This window comes from Scophthalmus maximus, chromosome 13 (genome assembly GCF_022379125.1).
Source record: "Scophthalmus maximus strain ysfricsl-2021 chromosome 13, ASM2237912v1, whole genome shotgun sequence".
NCBI classification, from domain to species: domain Eukaryota; kingdom Metazoa; phylum Chordata; class Actinopteri; order Pleuronectiformes; family Scophthalmidae; genus Scophthalmus; species Scophthalmus maximus.
The window spans coordinates 21,419,264-21,431,268 of record NC_061527.1 but is presented as its reverse complement, the minus strand read 5'-3'; the positions used below and the strand labels follow the sequence as shown (position 1 = coordinate 21,431,268).

The 12,005-nt window shown below is 41.0% G+C and overlaps 1 long non-coding RNA gene across 1 annotated transcript in view; it reads left to right on the top strand.

Moving 5' to 3' along the window:
• LOC118317831 overlaps window positions 1–12,005 on the top strand; it is a 60,511-nt gene extending 48,506 nt beyond the window's left edge. Inside the window, exon 3 of the long non-coding RNA XR_004795543.2 lies at window positions 10,394–12,005. This is a non-coding gene — a long non-coding RNA (uncharacterized LOC118317831). The remainder of the gene's footprint in view (window positions 1–10,393) is intronic.

The window sequence follows — 12,005 nt, the reverse complement described above, 5'->3', positions numbered from 1 at the left end:
TTCACACAGTTTCCACTTTCAACGAGACAAAATACTTTTCTTACATTTCACTTTGTGTAAGGGGTTGAAATTCCCCCCAAATGCTCCAGAGCAGCTGCTGAGTTGACTTTGTGGTGACTGTTTTTGTCGTCTGCTCTCTCCAAGGTCAGGCATGAAGTTACCGCCACCGAGGCGCCCTTAGGCAAGGCATTTAACCCCCACCTGTTCTGCCTAATGACTGACAGCTCAGACTTTGGTTGTTTAACATTTAATCTTGGCCTGATTATGCTGAGTCTTGCAAGATTGTCACGTTAGCTGGGTATGTTGGATAGGACATTTGCCATTTTGTTTTTAAAATTTGCCATTTTCTCATTTGAATAATTATCTCAGAGGGCAGCTGATCTGAATCTGGGTAATGCTCATCGTAACAAAAAATGACGGTTGAATAAAATTGAGGTAAAATTGAAAAAATAAAAATAATGAACTAAAAACTAAGACTAAGGGTTATACAATGCAAACAGGAATTTTGATGCATTATTCAATCCAAACACTAAGGTGAAGCAAACAAGTTTTCAAAAACTTTTTTTCAAATATCATAGAACTGGATTTGTTGTCAGCTGTTTGTAAATCAAAAAATTGTGGGTCATTTCTAGTTTCAAACAAGCGATTTATTAAAGCACCTTGCAGCTAAAGCCCCTTTTTAATGTGCAATCAGGTTTAATTTGTAAATTGATTGCAAACCCTTTTTTTTTTTACAAACCTACAGTATATTAATGCATAATCATTTGTTTTATAGTAGTAGTAGTAATAGTAGTACAGCACTCATGCAGTGTAAGGTTTGGGGTGAACTGGTTATGAAATGATCTAATGCTAATGTAGCTGCCTTTGGGGAATTCATCAGAACATTATCAGTAGAATTTTTTTTCAAATTTGAGATATGTTGTGTTATTATACATGCATATGAAATGTGACGCAGATTTGGTGTGTGCTTGTTGTGCTTGAAATTGGAAGGGAGCCCCCCCCAAAAAAACACGAACCCAAAAAGCTAGAAACGGCCCTGGAGAGGATGCATCCAGTGTTGCCTGTTAAATCCATTCTCACTCGTCGTATATCGGACCATGATCGGCTCCAGACTAAATTTCACGTCACGGTATAATGATTGTACATACATTAAGTCTTGAACTGAGAAACTGTCCCCAGCAGAGAAACTACTGTTTCCTGTGAAGTAACAGCGGAGGGGGACTCTCAAAGTAAAGTTTGGAATAACAATGGGTCTTTGATTGACAATCCATCAAAGCTTGCTGTATACTAGACTTATTAACTTCTAAGTTTTGAGTCTTTTTTCACTTTGACTCAGATTTTCCAATTAGCTCTTGTAATGGGATGCTTAACACACTGTTTAAGGTACAGTGTATGTAATGGGGGGGGGGGGGGGGGGGGGTCAGAGGTAACATAACACATACGCCACAATTTAGCTCTGACTTTCAAGAGACACAAGTGTCAATGTCAATAAATGACAAGCAGGTGGAGCTGTGAGCAAAGTTAAGCTCAGAAAAACTTAGTATTGCAATATTATTTTTATTTTTTCACTAAGAGACGGTCATATGTTGGTGCTTTTTTCCCCCCTGAGAAGGTTCCTCATAGATGGAGCTTATTAGTACTGTGCGGCCTACTTCCACACAGCTAAGTATATGTAACATCAAGATCTTGCCTCTGCACTTACTCCGTACCCGGCGTAACTAGAGGCCAGCAGTCTCATATTAATTGACGTTACTTCCACATCTCTGCTTCTTCCTGTGTATTCTGACGTTACTGCTGGTTGGTGCTGTAAGTGACAGTGTGGAGAGGCGCTTCTAATCTGGAGGTGGCAAATAATCAGAATAATTTGCGTGTTGTTTGTGTGTGTGTGTGTGTGTGTGTGTGTGTGCGTGTTTGTGTGGGATGATGGCCTGTATGTACCACTTGTCATTTTTTCAATTACTTGAGCTGTGGTTAAATGTTCATTTTCAGCAGTCAGCCCGGAGCAAAAAAACTACTGAGCCCCATTAGGTTTTACCCACAGCCTCACACTCATTAGTTTTCTCCGGTCAGACGAAAGTGAGGAAGGAGCCGGGCCGGCCTTTTCTAAAGAGGTCAGGGTGGAGTCTTGTGCTCTTGTGCAGCTACAGCGGAGATTGTTAAGGAGTTTTCCAGTCGGTGTCTTACAATAGGAAGATCGCTCTGAAGACTTGGGTGACCTTTTTAAGGCAAATCAGCGCTCGGTCCTAATTGACCTTATCTCTCTTTTCCCTCTTCTGCCTTTCTCTCACACATGTAGGAAACTACTGACCTATGAGAGAAGTTGAGGAACATGACAGGCACAGAATAAGGGATTACGATGACGTTTACATCCAGATTCCAGGAAAAAAAACTATTAGAAATGTACATCCTCCCCACTGCTAATAGGTACAGGGGCTCCCCCCCCCCTTCCGCATCTAGCATGATGCTTTCAGAGCAGTACAGGCCTCATTAACCAACGTCCTCTGTCTCCGTTGACCTGAGGGATCCTGTCTTGATTTTGTGCCGCCACGGCTCTGCCGGCTAAATGGAGGTTAGCGCGAGATGGCATCCATTATTGAGGTATTCAATTCAAATGTCACCGGCTTCCACTTGCCGCTGTTTTGTCTTCCCTAATGTTTGCTCGGGGCATGGCAGAAGGAGGGTGAGGGACACCAGCTTTTGTGCATTGTTGTCCTCAGTAGCGGGAGCGGGACTCTTTTTTCTTATGAGCAGACATTAGCAGGGACGGATGCAAGGTGACACCGATGCAAGTCTCGCCACTTCCCCTTGCACTCTGACACGTGGACGTCCTCTCGCACTCTCTCTGCATGGTGAGTATCCTCCCGAGCACAAGCCTCTAAAACAAGGCTGATTGTAACTATTCATCATCCAGCCTCCACTTAATTGGACCAAAAGTAGAGGGGGGGTGGGGGGTGGGGGGCCCCACAAGCCTGTCAGGTGGGTGTGGACGGAATACAGTTCAGACGAGAGCTGAGAGTACTTGAGGTGCTCACATGGAATAAACCCACTTTCCCTCTAAGTGCACGTTACTTATTTGGCCACTACAGACTCAGCTCTCATTACCCAGTTACCCTCCTGTCAGTGCAATTCAGTCCTATCATCCCTCAACCCAGTTGAAATTAACAGGTAATTTGTAAATGTCACTTTAGGTTAGACACCTCATTTTCCCCCTTTTCCAACAATCCAGCACGCACCGGCTAATTTTTTTTTGTCTTCTGAATAAGATTTCCATTCACAAATAGAGTTATGGTCCACTAAATAAATGAGAGTAATTAATGAGAGGAAAAAAAACGTGACTTTACCGTAGCCTATTCGGGTTGATCAATGACACTACCCAGGAGTCCTTTACTCACCATAATGTCGCACGTCTGCCGAAATTCTAAAGATGTTCATTTGAGAAGTGAAATGATTTGTAACGAGACTGTCGAGCTACTGTGTGAACTGTTGAATTTTCCTTTTTCACACTCAAACACCCACCCACGCAGACCGCTCTCACGGATCATTTATGAAGTCAGGGACACCGACGCGCAGGTTTCATCTAAAAGGCGAAATATTGTGGAACTCTGCCTACATTTACACTGCCTCTGTTGTCTCAGACTGTCAAAGGGCCAAACACTTGGTAATAGGCAAAGGCAAGTTTGGCACGTTTCTTACGTACACAACATTCAATATGCTTTACTTAATGTAATGGACTGCGTTTTTATGCAGCATTTTTCCAGTCTTCACAACCACTCAAAGTGCTTTACATCACAGATCACATCCAGCCATTCACACACACATCCAAATAGAGGTTGCTATACCTAGCGCGTTGTCTATCACTCACGCATCCCATCCTCACGCTGCCATCAGGGGCAATTTTGGGGTTTAGTGTCTTGGCACAGGACACTTGTGGACTTGAGGAACAGGGAATCTAACCGCTGACCTTCCAATCTGCGGATGACTCGCTGTCCCTCTCCTGAGCCACAGAATTAAACACGGAAACCTAAAGCGGTAGAATGAAAAGAAGTAGAAACCATGTCTAAATAGATTTTGAAAGTGTGCTCGGCTTATTTTATTTTGGCTGGCAGCAGTAACTTTGTGTAGTTTCAGCTGGTTGCCTGGCAACTGCGCAGAGCAGCCACCAGGTGTTCAACATAATGGAGCGGCTGAACGCACATACATGGTTTCCTCATGCTGTTGGTGGAGACCAAAACAGAGCTCAAAGGAGATATCTCAGATCACCAGACACGCGTTTTCAAATGAAAGGTGGTATGTTGCTTTGTAACTACTAGATATATACAGTAAATAAGAAAATGGACCATTTTCAACTTATCGGTGTAGTGTTCACAGCTTATGATCCACCTCATCAATAATCAATTAATCCAACAGCCACTATAGTGTTTGTACAGCTAGCTGTAGCGAGCCAAAAACGTATGTGAGCATTACATGTTCTTTGAGTTTCAGGTTTATGGCTTGTAAAACATTCTGAGCTATTGCAGTTGATACAATGCTAAACAAATAAATCACAAATGTTCTGAAGATTATAGTTAAAGTCCTACTTTATAAACAAGGTGTTTTGTTATGCTGCGTTCACGAATTATTCGCGAGATGAGATTACATTCAAAGTCAATTAAACGGGAATGACGCAACACGAAGAACGCAAAATTTGTCACCACTGACATCTGCGTCCGACAGAGAACGGGCAGATATTCACGGGTTGTTTGCTCAGGCAAAGAGAAAAAATGACAAATGATCCAGCGGCCAAACTGAATAAATTATAGGATTATTCTTAAATTTTTACATTTAAACTCCTAAATTGAAAAATTGCAATCATAGTCACAGGTACTGCAACTGAAAGATTAGGTGAGATGCAGCTTTCCACAGAATCCTTTACAGAAATATCATTGGATGGTTCCTGGTCTGACAGATATTAAACATGTAGGTTTGTGTTTTTATTGTGTAGACGTATCCAAACAGAGACCTGTGATAATACGTCCCTGTTTGAATATGTGGTGGCCTTTAGGCTCTGTGCTATTGACATCATCAGTTACTACCACCTTGATACCATCAGTGTAACAATGTTTTTAGGATTACTATTGGTGCTCTCCTAAGATATAAAAGGTTTTAGTAATGATAATCAGGAATGCTGATATAATGACAGAGGAAGGCAGAGGGATTCATGTTTCATGTCACTCAGCTACAGTCTAATAGGGAAAATTGTTCCATTAACTGAAATACCTCAGATAGGACCAGAAAAACACCACATTTAGGCTACATCACAATCAGGCCAAAATCCCCAATATTATCTACTTTCATTTGATGACATCATTACAAATTGATAAATCGCCCGGCTCCAGGTGGCACAAGCGCAACATTTGTTGTTAGCAATGACTCGAAAGAGATAAAGTATCAATGGCTTTCATATGTGATTTATTACTTATCAGAGGATCCAAATTTCGGAGGGGAATTTGCATAAAAAGCACGCAAATGAAGAACGAATGAGAGTTACTTCGGTGTATATATATATATATATATATATATATATATATTTCAATTTTCCGACTTCAGATACATTTATCATATTGTGGTTTCTGAGCTGTTACATGGCCATCACTCAAAATAGCATTCAAGCTAAATCCCCAATCAGTCAGTGCACTGGCTAAGTGGAATTCAAGACTGATTTCACCATGTGATATCCGTGTGTCTCCGGCCTAAAAGCCTCTCCGTGATTGATAAACACAAGAATTGAGGAGACGTTTAGACTGGGAAAAGGCCTCCCTCATTAAAAATATGTTGTCCGTAATGAATGAGGAAATAGAATTAGCACTGAGAAAGGATGAAGGGGAGCAAATTGCTGTAAATATTGTAAAGACTGATTGGCAACCTCCTCCTCCAGCCACAGCAGAAAGTCATTATGTGGGTTTTGGATATAGGTTCCCCATGACCGCATATTTATTATCTATCTAAATAGAATCACTTACCTCTGATGCTGCCTCTGATAGCCAGTCACCAAAAGTATCAGTTCCCCCGGTGCCTCTGCCGGCAGTTTTACATAAGGCCAAATGATTGCGCGTGCAACCAGACAGAATTGCATTCTGCTGTTAACTTGATTCTCGTTTTCCTATGAGAAATAACCATTTGTGGGGGGGATCACCCCCCCCCCCCCTTTTTAAGCGCGTAAATTCAATGCTGTTTGACATGCTCCATGGTGTGAAAGGTCGTTGGTAGAAAGGCACAACACACAAAAAAACCCTCCTTGTATTACCATGACTGCGATGTGGCTATAATCTTCCTCTATGATCCCTGATCTTCATTCACTGTTCCCTATGCGTCAGTGTGGTGCAGTTTAGCTGTATTTTAGTTTTTTCCCTGTGCAGCCATTGTTCAGGCATTACAAGTTATGGCAATAAATATATGTATTACAATTGGGGATGCAAGCACAATGCCTATTCATGAAGGCAACATATGCGGTGCTTAAAAGCATGTATGCACATAGGTATTGGCCCATTTGTCAAGCCAGGAGAGCTAATTATCTCATACCGTGCGATATTGTTTTCAAGCCATGCATTTCATTTTGCAACATTAAAACATACGTGGCGGAGGCAGCAGAAATGGTTTCCATGAGTATGAATGCATTAGAAAATTTTGGGAGGGGATGTTGTATTAGAACTCCACAGGGATATCAGCATGCTGCACCTCTTTTGGTTTGTCATTCATCTTCCTCCGCGAGGGTGGAGAAAAGAACCAGTGGGTAGTGACGCCCTCAGCCAACTTGGCAGGTTAATGAAGGTAATTTGATTTCATACATAATGGCTGCCCATGCCATGCAGGGCTTAATTGCGCTCGGTGTCTTGGCGTCAGTTCGGGGTGCCAGCCGAGGCCGTGCATTTCCTGAAGGTTGTGCAGAGGCAAACAAGTTCCTGATTCGAGTGAGATGGAACCGATAGCTCTGTTTCATCTGCTAATAGTTTATATTATTTCCCAGGCAGCTGTGAGCTCCGCTGTCACAGTGTGGCGGCGGCGGCTCGGTTTCGGTGAATCAAGCAAGTTCATTACGACATTACTAAACAAACACCATAGTAGGCCTCATGGTCCTGGGATGACTCTAAAGGAACACGCTGGTGTCAACGCTGTCGGATTTGTTACGCCTCGATTTGATATTATCCGCGTGGAATCAGATTTTGTGTGACTTTGCTGTAGGAGTGTGGAGCATTCAGTCGTCTGGCAGTGTTTCAGAGCGCTTTGTCTTCGCCTATGCACATTGTGTGGTGAGGTTTCCATCTTCGGGAGGCACTGTTCAGAATCGGCCATTGAGAAAAGCTCAGGCTGTCAGTTTGTACCTGATCATTCATGCTATCTTTTATTCATTTACATTCCAAGCTCTTTATTTGCTGTAGCTTCAGCTCCACGTTATGTGGACATGGAAACCCAAATTGCTCAATATATAAAAATAAACAAGACATAATGAAATGAATTCACTTATGAATACATACACAAAAATTTTAACAAAACCTAACAGCAGTACTGTGGATAAAGACATGCTTGTGAAATGTATGTTTAGTTTTTTTTGGCAGATGGCTTGTCTAATGTTTGTTTTTTTAAATGATACTAAAAATAAGAAAACAACTTTTCTCATCAGAACCAAATAATTACACCGTCCTAGAATTAATTTGAGTTTTTTTCTTCTTCTCATCCTATTATTGGATCCTAATCAGCACCGGGGTTCAAGCTATTTTCCTAAGACCTCTCCATTTGATCATTATCTACAAAGCCGTTGTAGATATTATAGGCCATATTTCTTTCCTCTGCCTTACAATCTAAATGGATCTTGTTTCAAAGCCTCAAGGACAATCTGTGATGAACTCGGCTAGATTGCACTTTCATACTTATCTCCATCTACAGGGATGTCTATAAACATCATAATGCAATGATTAAAAAAAATGTTTCAAGAGTTACAAATAAACTGTAGTTGTTCATACTAAGGAAATTCAAAATATTATGCAAATATGTTACAGAGAGCATTACGGTCACAAAACAGTGCTCAAAACGAGTGTTTGAGACATCCAGTTATACGTGTTACTATTTTACTTATTACTAATTTTCTTTATTCATTATTTGTAGCCTCTGCTCCATCCATGGGCGACAGTTAACAAATATGTGAAACTGTACAGCTGCTGAATGCTACAAAAATGTTAAATGTGACATATTATGCAAAAATCCCTTTTTCAGTGTTTGTGCACATACATGTGTGTATCTGTGGAGGCTGCCGGCCCACAAACTGTGAAAAAAGACCACCCTGTCGTTTGTTCGTGAGCTGGCTAAACCCTACAGTCTGGCTCTGAACGACTGGTTCAGATTTCTTTCCCACTGTGATGTCACAGTTGGACTCTTTTGGGGTAACCCCACCTGCAATCTGAGAATCTCCACTTTTCTGGTGAAAGGGGGTGGCATTTCCTACACATTTTGAAATCTGTTGACCAATCACAACTAACTGGGCCCAGCTGGCCAATCAGAGCAGACTTGGGTTTATCGGGGGGGCGGAGTTTAATTAAATTTAATTACAGGCATTTTTTAGACAGAGGGTGAAAAGAGGAATGGGTATTATGAGAACACTGATGCCTTTTCTGAACATTAGAGCATGTAAACCTTTTCAAGTTGTAACCCAAATTAAGAGTATGAACTTGAATATGAGCATAATGTTATTATTATGTAATAAGATATGGCAATTTATATCCAGTACAGCAGTGCCACTGATACATATTGTCTGCTGTGTGTAAATGATACTGGTTGACTGATTAATAAGTCAACCTCTGTTATGGCTGCTGAAGAACTATTTTAGAGGACCTCCTTGTTTCAATTTCACCATCCTATAAGATACTTTGATCTTTGAAGAGCCAGACGCTGTGGGCCACACTGAAGGACACTCCTCTGAGTTTCCCATACACTGATTTATTTGTGGCAGCCCACCACAATATCAACATTGACCGCCACATATTGATTTTCCTCTTTTTCTTTTTTTTTCCGATTTCAAATGAGTAAAGTCTTGTTTCATTGTAGAACTGTACAATGCATTGATTCAGTCAGCCCCAACTCGCTCTGCTCTCTCTCTCTCGCACACAACACAATGGAAACGGACGTGTCTGTTGTAGTCGGACTGGCTAAAAACAACGTATTAGCTCTTTGCAAAAAGCCGCATGGCACAAAAGCCGCATGGCACAAAAGCCTACGCGTTTATTTGTCCATAGAGCGGTTAAAGTGAGATTCGATCAGTGGTAATAGTATAGACAATTTTCGAAACAGTTTAAAGAGTCTTCAGACAGATATGTGAAAGGGATGCTTTTGTTTTGGATTAACAGTCAGGCAATGGTGTTTGCAGACACGGAGTTGGTGCTGTGAATGTAGGTTCGTGCAAGCAACAAGAGTTTAGAAGCCAACGCAGTACAGATGCTTGTTACCTTTCGGCCCTCGTCGGCCAGGCTCACAATCACCATGCTGAGAGTTTGCATTGGCCAGTCTCGCTGTCCGCTTAGTGGATAACAATGGTCACTGAAAGCCAGGCATGGAATAGAAAGCCACTGGACTCAGAGCTCTGCAGATAAACACTGCTACAGATGATCATAATAACTCGCTAAAAGCCTGGATCTTTCTCAACTCACTGCCTACCTTTCACTAGTGGCTGCACAATTGGCAACCATACCCCACTTTGTATGTGTGCCAGGCCCAACATTAAGCTATTTTTCTTTCTTTGCATACTTGATATGTTTGAGTTTAGTCCTTTATTCTTATTATACCCATAGGCGTCAAGATATTGACTCTATTTGGACCAACTTATACTGAGCAAAATATCAGAATAAACTCAAATGAAGAATAAAAATAATATAAAAAAATGACTAACAGTATTTAAATCATTTCCAGGGCTGAGATAACAGTCAAGAGAACAGTCAGCAAAAGAAACATGTCAATAACAGTGGATGAGAGAAGACCTAATCACAAAGCTTTTCTTTTTAAAATAAATAAATGTGTAATAAATGTGATTAAAAAAAATTAAATAAAGATTGAGTCTTTGTAATGGGCGGCAGCACATCTTTGATGACGGCAGTAGCTTTCACTGCCACACTGGTATTATCCCCTGTTTTCTGGAGCCAAGAGAAGTTGAAGTGTAATGGCACTGAGAGTGTTGAGTGGTTTGTTGGAATGAACATTCTTTCAATTTTTTGTTGAATATCACCTGGATGTATGGCCTGATGGAAAGACCTCTGTCCTTGAACCACATTCAGCATAATAACAATGCTGCTGCTCGAACATTTCTTTTTTCTTGCTTGTAAAGAAAATCTTTAATGTCCCTCACTGAATTTCTTTTCTGGCACTATTTCAGGCGCACGTTGGACTCCCGACTCAATCTGGTTTGAAGAGGTCGGGATGATTCCCTTCAATTTGGCTTTACCTGGGACCACGAGTGTCCAGCAGCAGGCCAGTCTGGATCATCATGCTGGATAGCATGTTGGCAATCAGCTCGGAAAATTCACAACTAAGTGCCCACATACTATGCTTTTGTTCATCAGTTTGTTCTGTTCGTATGTTGACGATGCACGTATTTAGTACACTCCAATCATTCCTCCTGACTCTGGAATTTAATCCGTTGCCTTTTGTACTGGTGCACTGTGACTGGGTAATCACGTCAGGCCGACTGCTTCTCAAATATAGAAACTTTCCTTTTATAAGGTCAACATTCATGGTTGTTTGGCTCCGTAATCTAGCATCGAGCCAAACCCGAAGTCCACTTCTGAAAATGGCTGATTAAGATTTTGATCAATCTTGTGCTTTCGGTGAGACAGACTTAGGAAATGCCATCAGAAAATTGCATTTCCAAATGACATTAGGCGCCCAGTTGACCATCCAATTCCATGTGTTTCTATTGAGATGTTAAGATCTGATATCATTTGGGTCAGAAAACCTGCTTTTTTTTTCTCTCTAAGTGAGGCAATTAAATTTCCTTGATGGTCTCTGAGAGCACTTAGCTTAAGAGAATACACTTCTAAATCAAAAAGCTTTCAATCATCTGAAATCATATTTGGGAGAAATCTGCCCCCGAGTGTAGTGTCACATGCAATGCTGTTGAGGATGTGACAGACTCGTGCTGAGATGGCCGTTGTTGGGAAAGGTTATTGTGCATGTCTCTCTGTGAGCTGCGCATTGGCTGCGACATGTTACCGTGTGACTTCATATCAACCGCGAGATGGGACAAGGGAGGGGAGGACTGCCAACCCGTGACGGATTACATCAAAGGACACAAATAGGAAGACCAATAATTATGGCCTGCTGAATTTATTACCTGTTTTCGTTTTCTCTCACACATGGATGAAATATGACAGTTGATATATTAGATTAACAAAGACTAACTGGAAGCTTTAAACAATCATCCAATCAACAAATTAGATTGAAGTGGCTTTAAAATATGTTACAGGTCTCAAGCCCTGTCGTGTAGAGAGGCAAATATCGCCTTAAAGATTGGAAGTTTATTCCAGGCAACACTAGACAAACTCCTTACCCAAGATAGGAGAATTTGACCAATCAACTTTTTAAAGTGTATTCTTTTTTAGGTGAAGTGAGCAATTACAATATCATTTTAGAATCCATGTTTGGCTAATTCAGATGGAAGAACATACTCTTGGACAGTGAACATAGGAGCTCAAAGTTATGCTTTACTGTTTCGAGTTTCAAATAATATCACTTGACATGAGTAAAAGCTGTGAGGGTGACGACTGACTGATGGTTCCACTCAGACAAATATGTTTTCATTTTAAAATGGCGTTGTTTTCTTTAAACGAAAAGAATCTCAGAGCATTTTAGCTCTGCATCAAAAATTATCTCCTCTCGTCCTTACTAACACGTGACATATCTCATGACCGTTCACACACACTTCTATAAATAGATTGATGGTTGAAAATAAAACAATTAAGTGCTATAAATTCAGCGGTATTTGAATT